Source organism: Galeopterus variegatus, unplaced genomic scaffold (genome assembly GCF_000696425.1).
Source record: "Galeopterus variegatus unplaced genomic scaffold, G_variegatus-3.0.2 Scaffold83, whole genome shotgun sequence".
Classification (NCBI taxonomy): domain Eukaryota; kingdom Metazoa; phylum Chordata; class Mammalia; order Dermoptera; family Cynocephalidae; genus Galeopterus; species Galeopterus variegatus.
The window spans coordinates 1,783,826-1,797,611 of record NW_007726194.1 but is presented as its reverse complement, the minus strand read 5'-3'; positions in this window follow the sequence as shown (position 1 = coordinate 1,797,611).

Below are 13,786 nucleotides of genomic sequence, written 5' to 3'. Positions count from 1 at the left end.
AGGTATTTTTTAGAAAAAAAAAAATTTATATATCTCTATCTCTCTCTATATATATGAGCTATTTTATTTATTCAATTTTTTAAGTCTGGCAAGGATTTGTTAGGAAGCCTATTAGCCACAGTAAACAAAAGCCATGAACAGAAGAACTCAGAGATCTGCAAATTCTGGCATTGGGCTTACAACATTAGTTAGAAACTAATTAAACATTAGGAAGGTTCCAAGGGGAATCTTAACTAAGTCTCAATTTTACCCCAACCAGATTACCCACAAACACAGAAATGACTCCCATGCTCTCCACAGATTGCTTAGCTGGGCAGTGTGAAAGAAGACCTTCCCGCCAAGCTGTCACACATCATCAGGAGACTCCTGTCCTTCTAGCTGTAACCTGGGACACTCAAGTATGAAAAACTCAAAGCTGGGCAAGGTGAGCTATTTTATTTTTAAGAGATTAATTTAACTATACTTAAATCTAGCACTGTTCACCCAAAGCTAAACCTAAATTTGCTGATATTTTAAAAATTGATTTTTTGCTATAAAAATATTATTTTCCTAAAGATTCCTCTAGGTTTAAAAAGTCAGTTATTAAAATACACACACACACACACATACACATACAGGTGGACTTCCAGTTTCTGACCCAGCATGTAGAGAGCTTAGACTTCACTCTATCTCAACAAGTCAAAAGCTAAACAAATTTAAAAACCAACAACTCTTCTTAGACATTTCAGAAAAGCGAGGTCACAGGATAAACATCTGCCCCCCAAATTGGAGATAGATGGAAACAAAGAATCACAACTTTAGCCAAGCAGAAATCAAAAAGCAGAAACTTCTGTGGGAACCAGTACAAGGGTAGGAAAACCTAGACTTCAACTGATGAATTGATGGAGGCTCAGTGTGGACAAGACTAACACATTAAAAAAAAACAAAAACAAAGAAAAACTTCAGGGAGACCCAATCACAGGAGGCCCCCACACGTCTACATTTTACCTCTAGGCACTCTACCAAATTCTCACAGTGGATAACAGAGAAAAATTCCCTCTTGCTTCCAGCAGGTGGACAACAACAACAACAACAACAAAAACCATTTTGAAATACTCCAGAAGGCCTGCCCTCAGCAGAAACTATGTTACCAGATCCTAACCTGCTGGTGTTGCATTAGAGTCTAACATACCTGAGGGAAGGGAAATATCCAACTCTAGCCCCCTCTGGACTTTCACAGGGGGGAAGAAAAATACACAATTCTAGTCCCCTCCAACCCCACCTAATGGGGGAAATGACAAAAATAAAACAAAACTGAGAATCACTTGTGAATTTCATAATCCAGGGGAATAGGCTCACCAAAAGACAGAGACCTAATCATAGGGCTATAGAATGCTTACCCTCCCCCTCACCTTTCCATGCATTACTAAAGGCCGATTTACCCCAGTTCCTTCTATCCAGTTTGTCCTGTCTGCTTCTCCACAAAAAATTACAAGACATACCGAAAGGCAAAAAACTTAGTTTGACAAAGCATCAAAAACAAAGTGAAACATGGCAAGAGTATCAGAATTATCAGACAAGACTTTTTTAAAAATCCCAACTATGATTAATATGCTAAGGGGTTTAATGGAAAAAAGTAGACGACATGCAAGAACAGATGAATAAATAAACAGAGAGATGGAAATTCTAAGAAAGAATTAAACAGAAATGCTAGAGATGTAAAATAGTGTTAAAAAATTAACAATGTCTTTGATGGACTCATTAGTAGCGTGGACATGACTATGGAAAATATCTGAGTGTGAGGATATGCCAATAGAAACTTAGAGCTCAGATATTAGCAAGCGGGATAAAACAAAACAAAACTACACCTAGGAATATCATACTTATATTGGTTCATTTCTGTTGCCTATAACAAAATACCTGAAAGTGGGTGATTTGTAAGATAATGGAATTTATTGCTTAGAGTTTAGGAGGGTTGGAAGTCCAAAGTCTAGGGAACACTTATGATGAGGGCCTTCTTTAGCAGCAACTTTAGCAATGCAGGGTCCCCCATGGTGAGAATTGTGGAGCAGAAAGAGAGAGAGCTCCTCATGAGCTCTCCTTTTAAAGCCCTCAGAACCATGACCACCATTAATCTATCCAATTATTACTCAGTGAATCTGATAATGGTTTATCCCGGTTTGATAGATTAACGGTACTCAGTGAATGGATCAATCCACTCACTAGGCATAGTCCTCACAGTCCAATCACCTCTTCAAGGCCCCACCTTTCAATTATTGTAATTGGATTTCCCACCCTCTTTACACTGTCACAGTGGGGACTAAGTTTTGGGGGACATCTATCCACATCAATATTCAAGCTTCAGAAAGTCAAAGATAAAGAAAAAATCTTGAAAGAAGCCAGAGGAAAAAAATGCCTTACCTATAGAGAAGCAAGGATAAGAATTACATTAAACTTCTCAGAAACCATGCAAACATGAAGTGGAGTTAAATATATTTAAAGAGTTGAAGTTAAAAACAAAAACAAAAACAAAAAACCCCCGCAAACCTGGACTTTTGTACACTGTGAAAATAATCCTCAAATGTACAGGTGGAATAAAAACTTTTTAAGACAAACAAAAATTAATGGAATTTGTTGTAAGTAGATCTGTTTTGTAAGAAATGTTAAAAGATCTTTTAACATCAGAGAGAAGAAAAATAATAAAAGTTGGAAACTCAGATCTACATTTAAAATAAAAGAGCACTGGAGAATAAACAAGTGAAGGTAAATAACTTTTATTTTTCTTATACTTAAATGACTTAAAAAGTGTTCAGAATAATAATATCAATGTTAACAATGTACTTAATTAAATATAAGCTATATATATGCTTTTGTATGCTTGTGTATAACTAAAATGAATAACATCAATGATTCAACAGACAGTAAGGAAGAATTGGGAATATTTTGTTATTATAAGGTATTTTCACGACCCATGAAGTGGCATAGTGTTATTGGAAAGTGGACTTTGATTAGGTATAAATATGTATTACAAACTCTAGGAAAAATAAAAGGAATATAATTGATACATTAAGAAAGGAGGAAAAAATGGAATTATATAAACTGTTTAATTAAAGCAATCACAGGCTGAAAAAGTGTGAAAGCCAAAACAAGAGCAAAGAACAAGGGCAACAAATAGAGGATATTAATTCAATTATGTCGATAATCACTTCAAACATCAGTGGTCTAAATACACCAGAGATTGTCAGAGTGCATCAATAAGCAAGATCCAACTATATTTTGTCCACAATAAACACACATTACCGATTAAAAGTAAATGGATATTTTTCTGTGAACCTAAAACTGCTCTTAAAAAATAAAGTTTATTAATTTAAAAGAACAAATGAATAGAGAAAGATATCCATGCTAACACTATTTTTAAAAAGCAAGCATAGCTATATTAATTATAGACAGAGAATCCTTCAGATTGAGAAAAGTTATCATGGATAAAGAAGACCATTAAATAATGATAAAGGAGTCAATACTCAAAGGAGACATATTCCTTAATACATATGTACCCAAAAAGAAAGCATCATGCATGAGGCAAAAACTTATAGGAAATCAGGGAAAAACAGATGAATCCACCATTATAGATGTATATTTAACACTCTTCTATCATAAGTGGACAAATGCAACAGGCAGAAAATTAGTAAGGACATAGTTGGACTCAATAGCATCATGGATCAACTGGATATTGTTGACATCTATAGACTGCTGCACCCAACACTAGCAGAATAAACATTCTTCTCAAGCTCACATGGAACATTTACCAAGATAGACCACATTCTGGGCCACAAAATACACATTAACAAATTTAAAACAATAGAAATGATATAATGTCTGCTCTCAGACCACAGTGGAATTACATTATATATTAGTAACATAAAGATAGCTGGAAAATCCCAAAATACTTGAAGATTAAACAACGCACTTCCAAGTAATACACATGGGTCAAAAAAATGTTTTAAATAAAAGTTAAAAAATATTTTGAACTAAATGAAAATATAAAATAATTTATCAAAATTTACGGTACAGTGACAACAATGCTGTGAGAAAAACTTATACAGTTAAATGCATATATTAGAAAGAAAAAATATATAAAATCAATAATCTAAGCTTCTACCTTAGGAAACTAAAAAATTCAAAATCCAAGGCAGGAGGACAAAATGAATAAAAATTAAAGCAGAAATTGATGAAATTGAAAACAGAAAATCAGTAGAGAAAACCAACAAAACCAAAAGCTACTTTTTTGAAAAACAAGCATCTAACTAAGCTAACTAAGAAAAAAAGAAAGAAGATTATAACTTACTAATATCAGAAATGAAAGAAGGGACATCACTACAGAAGCTATGGACATTAAAAGAAAAATAAATACTATGAGCAATTCCATGACTACAAGTTTGATAACCTAGATAAAATGGACCGATTTCTTGAAAGACATCTGCCAGAACACACAAAAAGAAATGCACAATCAAAATAGGCCTATATCTATTAAAGAAATTGGTAGAATAACCTTTGTTTGATTTTTTGTAATAGTTTGAGAAGAACTGGTATTAAATCTTCTTTAAAAGTTTGGTAGAAGTCAGCAGTGAAGCCATCCTCTCCTGGGTTTTTCTTTGTTGGGAAATTGTTGATTACTGATTCAATCTTGATACTCTTTATTGGTCCTTTCAGGTTTTCTATTTTTTCTTGGTTCAGTCTTGTTAGGTTATATTTGTCCAGAAATTTGTCCATTTCTTCTAGATTTTCAAATTTGTTGGAGTTGATTTGTTCATAATAGTCTCTAATGATTCTTTGTATTTCTGTGGAATCAGCTGTAATGTCTTCTTTTTTATTTCTGATTTTTGATATTTGTGTTTTCTCTCTTCTTTTCTTGGTTAGCCTAGCTAATCATTTGTCGATTTTGTTTATCTTTTCAAACACCAACTATTTGTTTTATTGATCATTTCTATCTCTTTTTTGTGGGGGGGGGATCTCTATTTCATTTAATTCTGCTCTATTTACTGTATCTGTCTGTCTACTAATATTGGAGTTAAATTGTTTTTGTTTTTTTAGTTCCTTGAGGTTTAATGTCAGGTTGTTTATTTGGGATCTTTCAACTTTTTCAATGTAAGCACTACTATAGTAATCTTCCCTCTTAGTACTGCTGTTGAAGTATCCCATAGGTTTTGGTGTGTTGTGTTTCTATTTTCATTTGTTTCTAGTAATTTTTTTGATTTCCTGCTTTATTTCTTCTTTGATCCATTGGTCATCCAGAAGTATGTTGTTTAATTTCCATGTATTTGTATAGTTTCCAAAGTTTCATTTTATTGATATTTAGTTTTATTCCATGTGGCCTTAAAAAATACTTGATATGATTTTAATCTTTTAAAATTTATTGAGACTTAGTTTATGTCCTAACACATGGTCTATCCTGGAGAATAATCCATGTGCTGATGAGAAAAATGTGTATTCTTCAGTTGTTGGGTGAAATGTTCTGTAAATGTCTGTCAAGTTCATTTAGCCTAAAGTGCAGTTTAAATCCAATATTCCTCTGCTAATTTTTTGTCTAGATGATCTGTCCAGTGCTGAGAGAGGGTTGTTGAAGTTCCCAACTATTATTGTATTGGGGTCTATCTCTCTCCCCTTCTATCCAATAACATTTGTTGTATATATCTGGGTGCTCCAATGTTGGGTACATATACATTTATGACTGTTAAATCTTCTTGCTGCATGCATCCCTTTATAATTATATACTTCTTGGTCTCTTTTTATGGTTTTTGGCTTAAACTGTATTTTATCCAATATGAGTATAGCAACTCCTGCTCAATTTTGGTTTCCATTTGCATGCAATATCTTTCTCCATGCCTACATTTTTAGGCTTTGTGTGTCTTTACAGGGGAAGTAAGTTTCTTTAGTCCATTCAGCTAGTCTATATCCTTTAAGTGGAGAATTTAATCTACTTACATTCAGGGTTGTTATTGAAAGGTATTGCCTTACTCCTAGCATTTTATTAATTTTTTATGGCTGTTTTGTATTTATTTGTTGCTTTCCTTTCCCTTTATTGTTCATCTTTGCTGTTTGTTTTTGTTTTTGTTTTTGTAGTGATAAGTTTCTTTCTCTTTCTCATTTGTGTATCTGCTCTAATAGTGGGTTTTATACTTTGTCATGATTTCTCTCAAACTCATTCTATGAGGCCAGCATCATTGTGATACCAAAATGAGACAAACATACAACAAAAAAAGAAAACTACAGGCCAATTCCCTTGATGAACTTAGATGCAAATATTCTCAACAAAGTACTAACAAACAGAATCTAATATCACATCAAAGGCATTATACACCATAATCAAGTAAGATTCTTCCCAGGAATGCAAGGATGATTCAACATATGCAAATCAATAATTGTGATACACCACATCAACAAAATGAAAGACAAAAACCATTTCATTACCTCAATAGAGGCAAAAAAAAAATCATTTGATAAAATTCAACATTTTTTCATGATTAGAACTCTCAACAAATTAGTTATAGAAGGAAAATATCTCAACACAATAAAAGCTATTTCTGACAAACCCACAGCTAACGTAATCCTAAATGGGGAAATATTGAAAGCTTTTCCTATAAGAACAGGAACAAGACAAGGAAGCCCACTCTCAGCAGTCATTTAACATAGTACTGGAAGCTCTGGCCACAGCAAGTAAGCAAGAAAAAGAAATAATGGGCATCCAAATTGGAAAAGAGGGAGTCAAATTGTCCCTATTTGTAGATGACATGACCTTATATATAGAAAAACTAAAGACTCCACCAAGAAACTCTTAGAGCTGATAAACAAATCCATTGAAGTTTCAAGATGTAAAATCAATATACAAAAATCAGTAGCATTTTTATACTACAACAAACTAGCAAAAAAAAAAAAAAAATCAAGAAAGCAAGCCCATTTGCAATAGCTACCAAAATAATAAAATACGTATGAATAAATTTATCCAAGAAAGTGAAAGATCCCTACAGTAAAAACTACAAAACACTGATGAAAGGAATTAAAGAGAACACAAAAATATGGAAAGACATTCCACACTTATGGACTGATGGAATTAATGTTGTGAAAATGCCCATACTACCCAAAGGGATCTACAGATTCACTATAATACCTATCAAAATACCAATGACATTCTTCACAGACAGAAAAAGTAATCCTAACATTCATATAGAACAACAAAAGACTTCAAATAGCCAACACAATCCCGAGGAAAAGAGGAAAGCATGAGGCATTACACTACTTGACTTCAAAATATACTACAAAGCTATAGTAAGCAATATAGCATGGTACTGGCAAAAAAATAAAAATAAAAATAGACACTTGGACCAATGAAACAGAATAGAAAACCCAGAAATAAATCCAAATATTTATAGTCAACTGATCTTTGACAAAGGTGCCAAAAACATACATTGGGGAAAGGACAGTCTCTTCAATAAATGGTGCTGTAAAAACCATATGTGCATGTATAGATGAAACTATAAAACTTCTAGAAGAAAACATAAAGGAAATGCTCCAGGACATAGGACTATGAATAAGACCTCAAAAGCACAGGCAATGAAAGCAAAAATAAACCCATGGGATTTTATCAAAGTAAAAACCTAAGCAGTAAAAAAAACAATCAACAGAGTGAAGAGATCACAGAATGAGAGAAAATATTTGCAAACTACACATCTGTCAAGGGCCTAATATCCAGTATATACAAGGAACTCCAACAACTCAATAGTAAAAAAAACAACCCAATTAAAAAATAGGCAAGGGGGCTTGAAAGACATTTCTCAAAAGAAGACATACAAATTGCCAACAAGTACATGAAAAATTTCTCAGTATCACTTATTATCAGGGAAATACAAATCAAAACAATTTTTTTTTTCCCTTTTTGTCTTTTTTCGTGACCGGTAACGGGATCGCAACCCTCGGTGTTGCGCCTGTACTGCGACCGGCAACGGGATTGCAACCCTCGGTGTCGCGCCCGCACCGCACTCAGCCAGTGAGCAGACTGGTCTCTATATGGGATCCGAACCCTCGGCGGGAGCGCCACTGCACTCCCAAGCACCACACTCAACCGAGTGAGCCACCGGGCCGGCCCAAATCAAAACAATTTTGAGATATCATCTCACCCCAGTTAGACTGGCTATTATCAAAAAGACAGAAAATAACAAATGTTGGCAAGGATGTGGAGACAGGGGAACCCTGATACATTGTTGGTGGGATTATAAATTAATACAGCCATTTTGGAAAACATTTTGGATGTTTCTCAAACAACTACAGACAGAATGATCATATGACCCAGTAATCTCACTACCGGGTGTATATCCAAAGGAATAGAAAGTATCATGTCAAAGGGATACCTGAATTCCCATGTTTATTACAACTCCATTTATAATAACCAAGATATGGAACCAACCTAAATGTCCTTTGATAGATTATTGGATAAAGAAAATGTGGTACATATACACAATGGAATACTATTCAGCCATAAAAAAATGAAATTCTGCCATTCTCAGCAACATGGATGAGCTTGGAGAAAATTATGTTAAATGAATTATGTTAAGGCACAGAAAGAGAAATACCACATGTTCTCGCTTGTGTGGGAGCTAAAAAAGAGAACAAAACAAAACAAAAGAAACATATAAATAATAATAAGTTAATCTGTTAAATGAAAATGGAAGAACTGTGTTTACCAAAGGTGAAACGGGGGATGAGAATTTTAAGATGCTGGTTAATGGACTCAAATTTGTGGCTAGATAGGAAAAATAAGTTCTATTGGTGTACAGTTGACCCAGGAATCTATAATTAACAATGATTTACTGCATGTTACCAAACCACTAGAAGAGAGGAGATCAAATGTGCACATCACAAAGAAATGATTGGGTTTTGCAAGGATGAATAGCTGATGGCCCTGTGTACTTTGTGCACACATACTGAGATATAATTTTGTACCCCATAAATACATATAATCAATATGTTTCAATACGACACTAGAAGAGAGGAGATCAAATGTGCACATCACAAAGAAATGATTGGGTTTTGCAAGGATGAATAGCTGATGGCCCTGTGTACTTTGTGCACACATACTGAGATATAATTTTGTACCCCATAAATACATATAATCAATATGTTTCAATACGAAAAAAAATTTTTTAAACCCTTATTTCTGAATTGGCAAAAAAAAAAAAATTAAAGAGAAATTTAATCAATCATTAGTAAACTGTGAAAATAGAAAGCACTGGCACAGATGGGTTCATTGGTGAATTCTACAAAATATTTAAGGAAGAAATTACATCAATTATCTACCACCTTTTCCTAAGCACAGAATCAGAGGGAACATTCTAACCCATTCTAGAAGGGCAGTGTCAGTTTAATACCAACACCAGACAAAGATATTGCTCAAGAAAATAAAACTACGGGCCAATATTTCTTATAAATATAAATGTAAAAGTCCTCAACAAAATATTAGCAAATAAAATACAACAATGTATTAAAAAGCATTCTACACCATGACCAAATGAGGTTTATCCCAGGTATGCAAGGCTGTTTCAATATTTGAAAATCAATTAGTGTAAGCAATCACAACAGCAGGCTAAAGAATAAAAATCACATGATCATATCCACAAGCAAAAAGAAAAAAAAAAATCTAGACACAGTCCTCACACCCTTCACAAAAATTGATTCAAAATGGATCGTAAACCTAAATGTAAAACAGAAAACTATAAAATTCCTAGAAGATAACATAAGAAAAAAATCCAGATGACCTTAGGTATGTCAATACAAAACATAAGGCATGATCATAAAAGAAACAATTGACAATTCGAACTTCATTAAAACTAAAAACCTGTGCTCTGAGAAAGACAACGTCAGAAGAATAAGAAGACAAGTCATGGATGGGAGAAATATTTGCAAAAGACACATCTCATAAAGGACTTTTATCCAAAATACACAAAGAACTCTTTCAACTTAACAATAGGAAAATGAACAACTCAATTAAAAAATGGGCAAAAGAACTCAACAGACACCTCACTAAAGAAGATAAAGAGATGGCAAGTTACCATATGAAAAGATGTTCAACATGATATGTCATTAAGGAATTGAAAATTAAAACAGTAAGATACAACTACACATGTATTAGAATGGCCAAAACCCCAAGCACTGAGAACACCAAACCCCGGCAGGATGTAGAGCAACAGGAACTTCCATTCACTGTTGATAGGAATGAAAAATGGTACACTTTGGAAGACAGTTTGGCAGTATTTTAGAAAACTAAACATAGTCTTACCATATGAGACAGCGATCATATTCCTTGGTATTTATCCCAAGAGGAATTGAAAACTTATGTCTACACAAAAACCTTCACGTGGATGATTATACAAGCTTTATTTGAAAGTGTCAACACTTGAAAGCAACCAGGATGTCCTTCAGTAGGTGAGTGGATAAATAAACCATGATACATCCAAACAGTGGAATATTATTCGGTGCTAAAAATACATGAGCTATCAAGCCATGTGAAGGACTTAAAAATATACCATTATCATACTGACTATTTAAATTAAAGGCACTTGAAAAACAGCAGGTGCAAAAAGACCACTCTGACCTTCGTGCTGTTTCTTAAAAGCAGAAGATTAAGTTCCCATGTGAAAGATGTCCTCCCTATACTAGAGAAAAAGAAACATTCTTATCATCAGGGGGGAGAAAGTTCAGCCTGAAGAAATTTTGTTCAAATAAGCCTTGTTAAACTAACCCTTATCTTCCTATCTACTACTCTACCCAAGTAACTAAGTACCCTAGTCCAAGCCTTTGCCTTACCATAATTTCATAGTTTACTATTCTTTGATCAGTTCAGTATATAAGTATTTGACTCTGTTTCTTCTGGTCTTCATTTCCTTATGAGAGCTTCCACACCACGTAAAATTTGTATTAAATAAATATGTACGTTTTTCTCCTGTTAATCTATGTTATGCCAATTTAATTCTCAGACCCAGCCAGAACCCTAGGAGAATAAAGGTAGTGCTTTGCATCCCCTACTCATGAAAGGACATAGAGGAAACTTAAGTGCATATTACTAAATTAAAGAAGCCAATCCGAAAAGGCGACATTCTGTATGATTCCAACAATATGACATTCAGAAAAAGTCAAAACTATTGAGACAGTAAAAAAATCAGTGATTGTCAAGAGTTAGGAGAAAAGAAGGGATGAAACAGAAGATGTTTGGGACAGTGAAACTATTCTGTATGACACTACCATAGTGGATACATGTCATTATACAGTTGTTAAAACCCAGCAAACATACAACACCAAAAGTGAACCCATAAGGGAAAATGTATCAATATGTAGCAAAAACACAAAATATAAAATACAGCGAAAATGTATCAATGCAGGTTCATCATTTATAACAAATGTACCATTTGGTGAGAAATGTCGATAGTGGAGAAGACTTGGAGGGGCGGGTAGAAGGAGTACTTGGAAACTCCCTAAATTAATTTTTTGCTCAGTTTTGAAGTTCAAAGTGCTCTAAAAATAGTTTATTAATAAAAAAGAAGATGAAGTCATTATGTTTTAACGACATTGAATGCAGACAGGATTTTGGATCACTTAGCCAAAAAGAGGAGCATATGAGAGCTCTAACAATTACTCCATCTCCCCTCCTCCTAGATTTTAGTTTCTATTAATTTTACAATTGGTTACATTTAGAAAATATACATTCTGTTCTGCTACCATACTTTACAGAATTGTTTGTTATTTTTTCTATTTTTAAGTGGAGTCACTGCTTATCAGCAGTGGTTTTATTTTATATTAATCATACATCGTCGTTTCTGAGTTCTCTGTTTTGATTAATTCTTTTATTGGTTAAATTTTGTTGTCAAGAAACGTTTAGCAAAAGGGTGAATGTATGATATTCTCCCTGGATTCTTTCTTGTGTGAGAATGTTTGCCTATTACTATCATTATATATGAACAGCATCTTGGCTAGTAGGATATTTTTAAATCACTGCTTCTTTCCTTAGAAACCTTGAAGACACTGGTCCATTATGACCCAGAATTATAAGGTTACTGGAGCAATGTCTGATTTTGGCCTGGAATTTTATCCTTTGTAGATTTGCTTTACCTGACTGGATGCTGGAACAATTCCTTGATTATCTTTTTTCATAGTTTTCTGTTTTCTTTCTTTTTTAAGGAGATAAAACATTACAGATATGATTATAGTTGTTTATGGCTTTCTTCCTTATAATCCTAACCCCTGACTCCATAGAACTTCGGTTTTGATTTTGTGTTTACCAATTCTCTTCAGGCTGCTTTCCTTTTACTGTGCAAATTCCACATGTTATTTTTGAGAGTACCCATATTGTTATATACAGCTTTTGCTTATAAGTATGAACTGTACATCCTTTTGATAGATATTAGGTTGTTTCCAACTCTTCACTAAAATGATTTGCAATGAAAATTCCAGTACATGTCTCTAGGGGCACGAATAAAAGAGCATCTTTGGAGGAGGAAATAATGGTTCAAAGATTATGTTTATCTTCAGATTTATTACCTATTTCCAAAATGGTTGCATAATCTTATTTTTTACCAGTAGTATAAAAAATTCCAATTTTACCAATTACTCTTAAAATAGTGTGTGACACACAGTAAAGTGTCATGTAAATTTTACTGTTATTGAGATTGAGATAGTATCTACCTCATAAAATGAGTTGAGTAGTTTTATCTACATATGAGTATACTAGTTAATATATTTATAATATAATGCTTGAAGGTTTGGAAGAAATCAACATAAAAATACCTGGGTCCTGTATATTCTGGAGGAGCATTGGATTATCAGTTCAGTTTTCATAATTGTTACTAACTTAATTCATGTTTATTTTTTCAGTCACATTTATAATTAATATTTTTCTAGAAAACAGTCATCTCCCATTTTTATTCTGAATACTTGAAAATTTAGTATTGTTTATTAAATATTTGATATTTATTACTGAAAATTTAGTACGTTTATTTATTGCCTTTCCATTCTTTTTATTGATTAGTTTGGATAGAGTGGTAATTTTTTTTTTTTAAAGAATCAGCTTTTGATTTTCTTGTTCGGTTTCTTATTTGAAATTTTATTTACCTCTTAGCATTTGTATTTCCTTCCTCCAAATTTCTTTAGTTTTACATGATTTTTCTTTTGTACTTTCTTGAGTTGAATGTAATTTACTCATTAACTCATGACTTACCTCTGAATGTTTCTTCATTTGCAAACATATATTATTGTTGAGTATGAGGGTGTACTTTTCCTTAAGTAGATGAATTTCTAATTTAATCCCACTTTGATTCATAATTCCACTTTATTCGTAATTTCCAAAACCTGAAATTTCCAAGAACATAGCCTAGATAATGTCGATTTTCTGAAGCTCAGTGCAGCTTCTTTTGTGACCAATTGCTTCTTTAATTGCTAAGAACATTTAGATCAAACTAGTTAATTTTGTCTTCAAATCTTCTATGTTCAGTGCTAAATTTTTGTCTACTATATCAGTTTATGACATGTATGCTAAAAATCTCCTACAGTGATCACAAATTTGTCCAACATGTTGGGCCACATTCCGGTGCAAGCACATCATAAGGCGTCTGCCTGTGTGTAGTTCCTATTTTCTAATATAAACCAAGCGGCGGCCGTTTTGCAAATACAAGTTCACTGCCGCCATTTCAGTAGCGCTGATATGCACGTAGTCAATTGCTCTCTCTTCCGGGGCCCAGTGACTAAGCAACTTTTTCCCGCTCTGCCA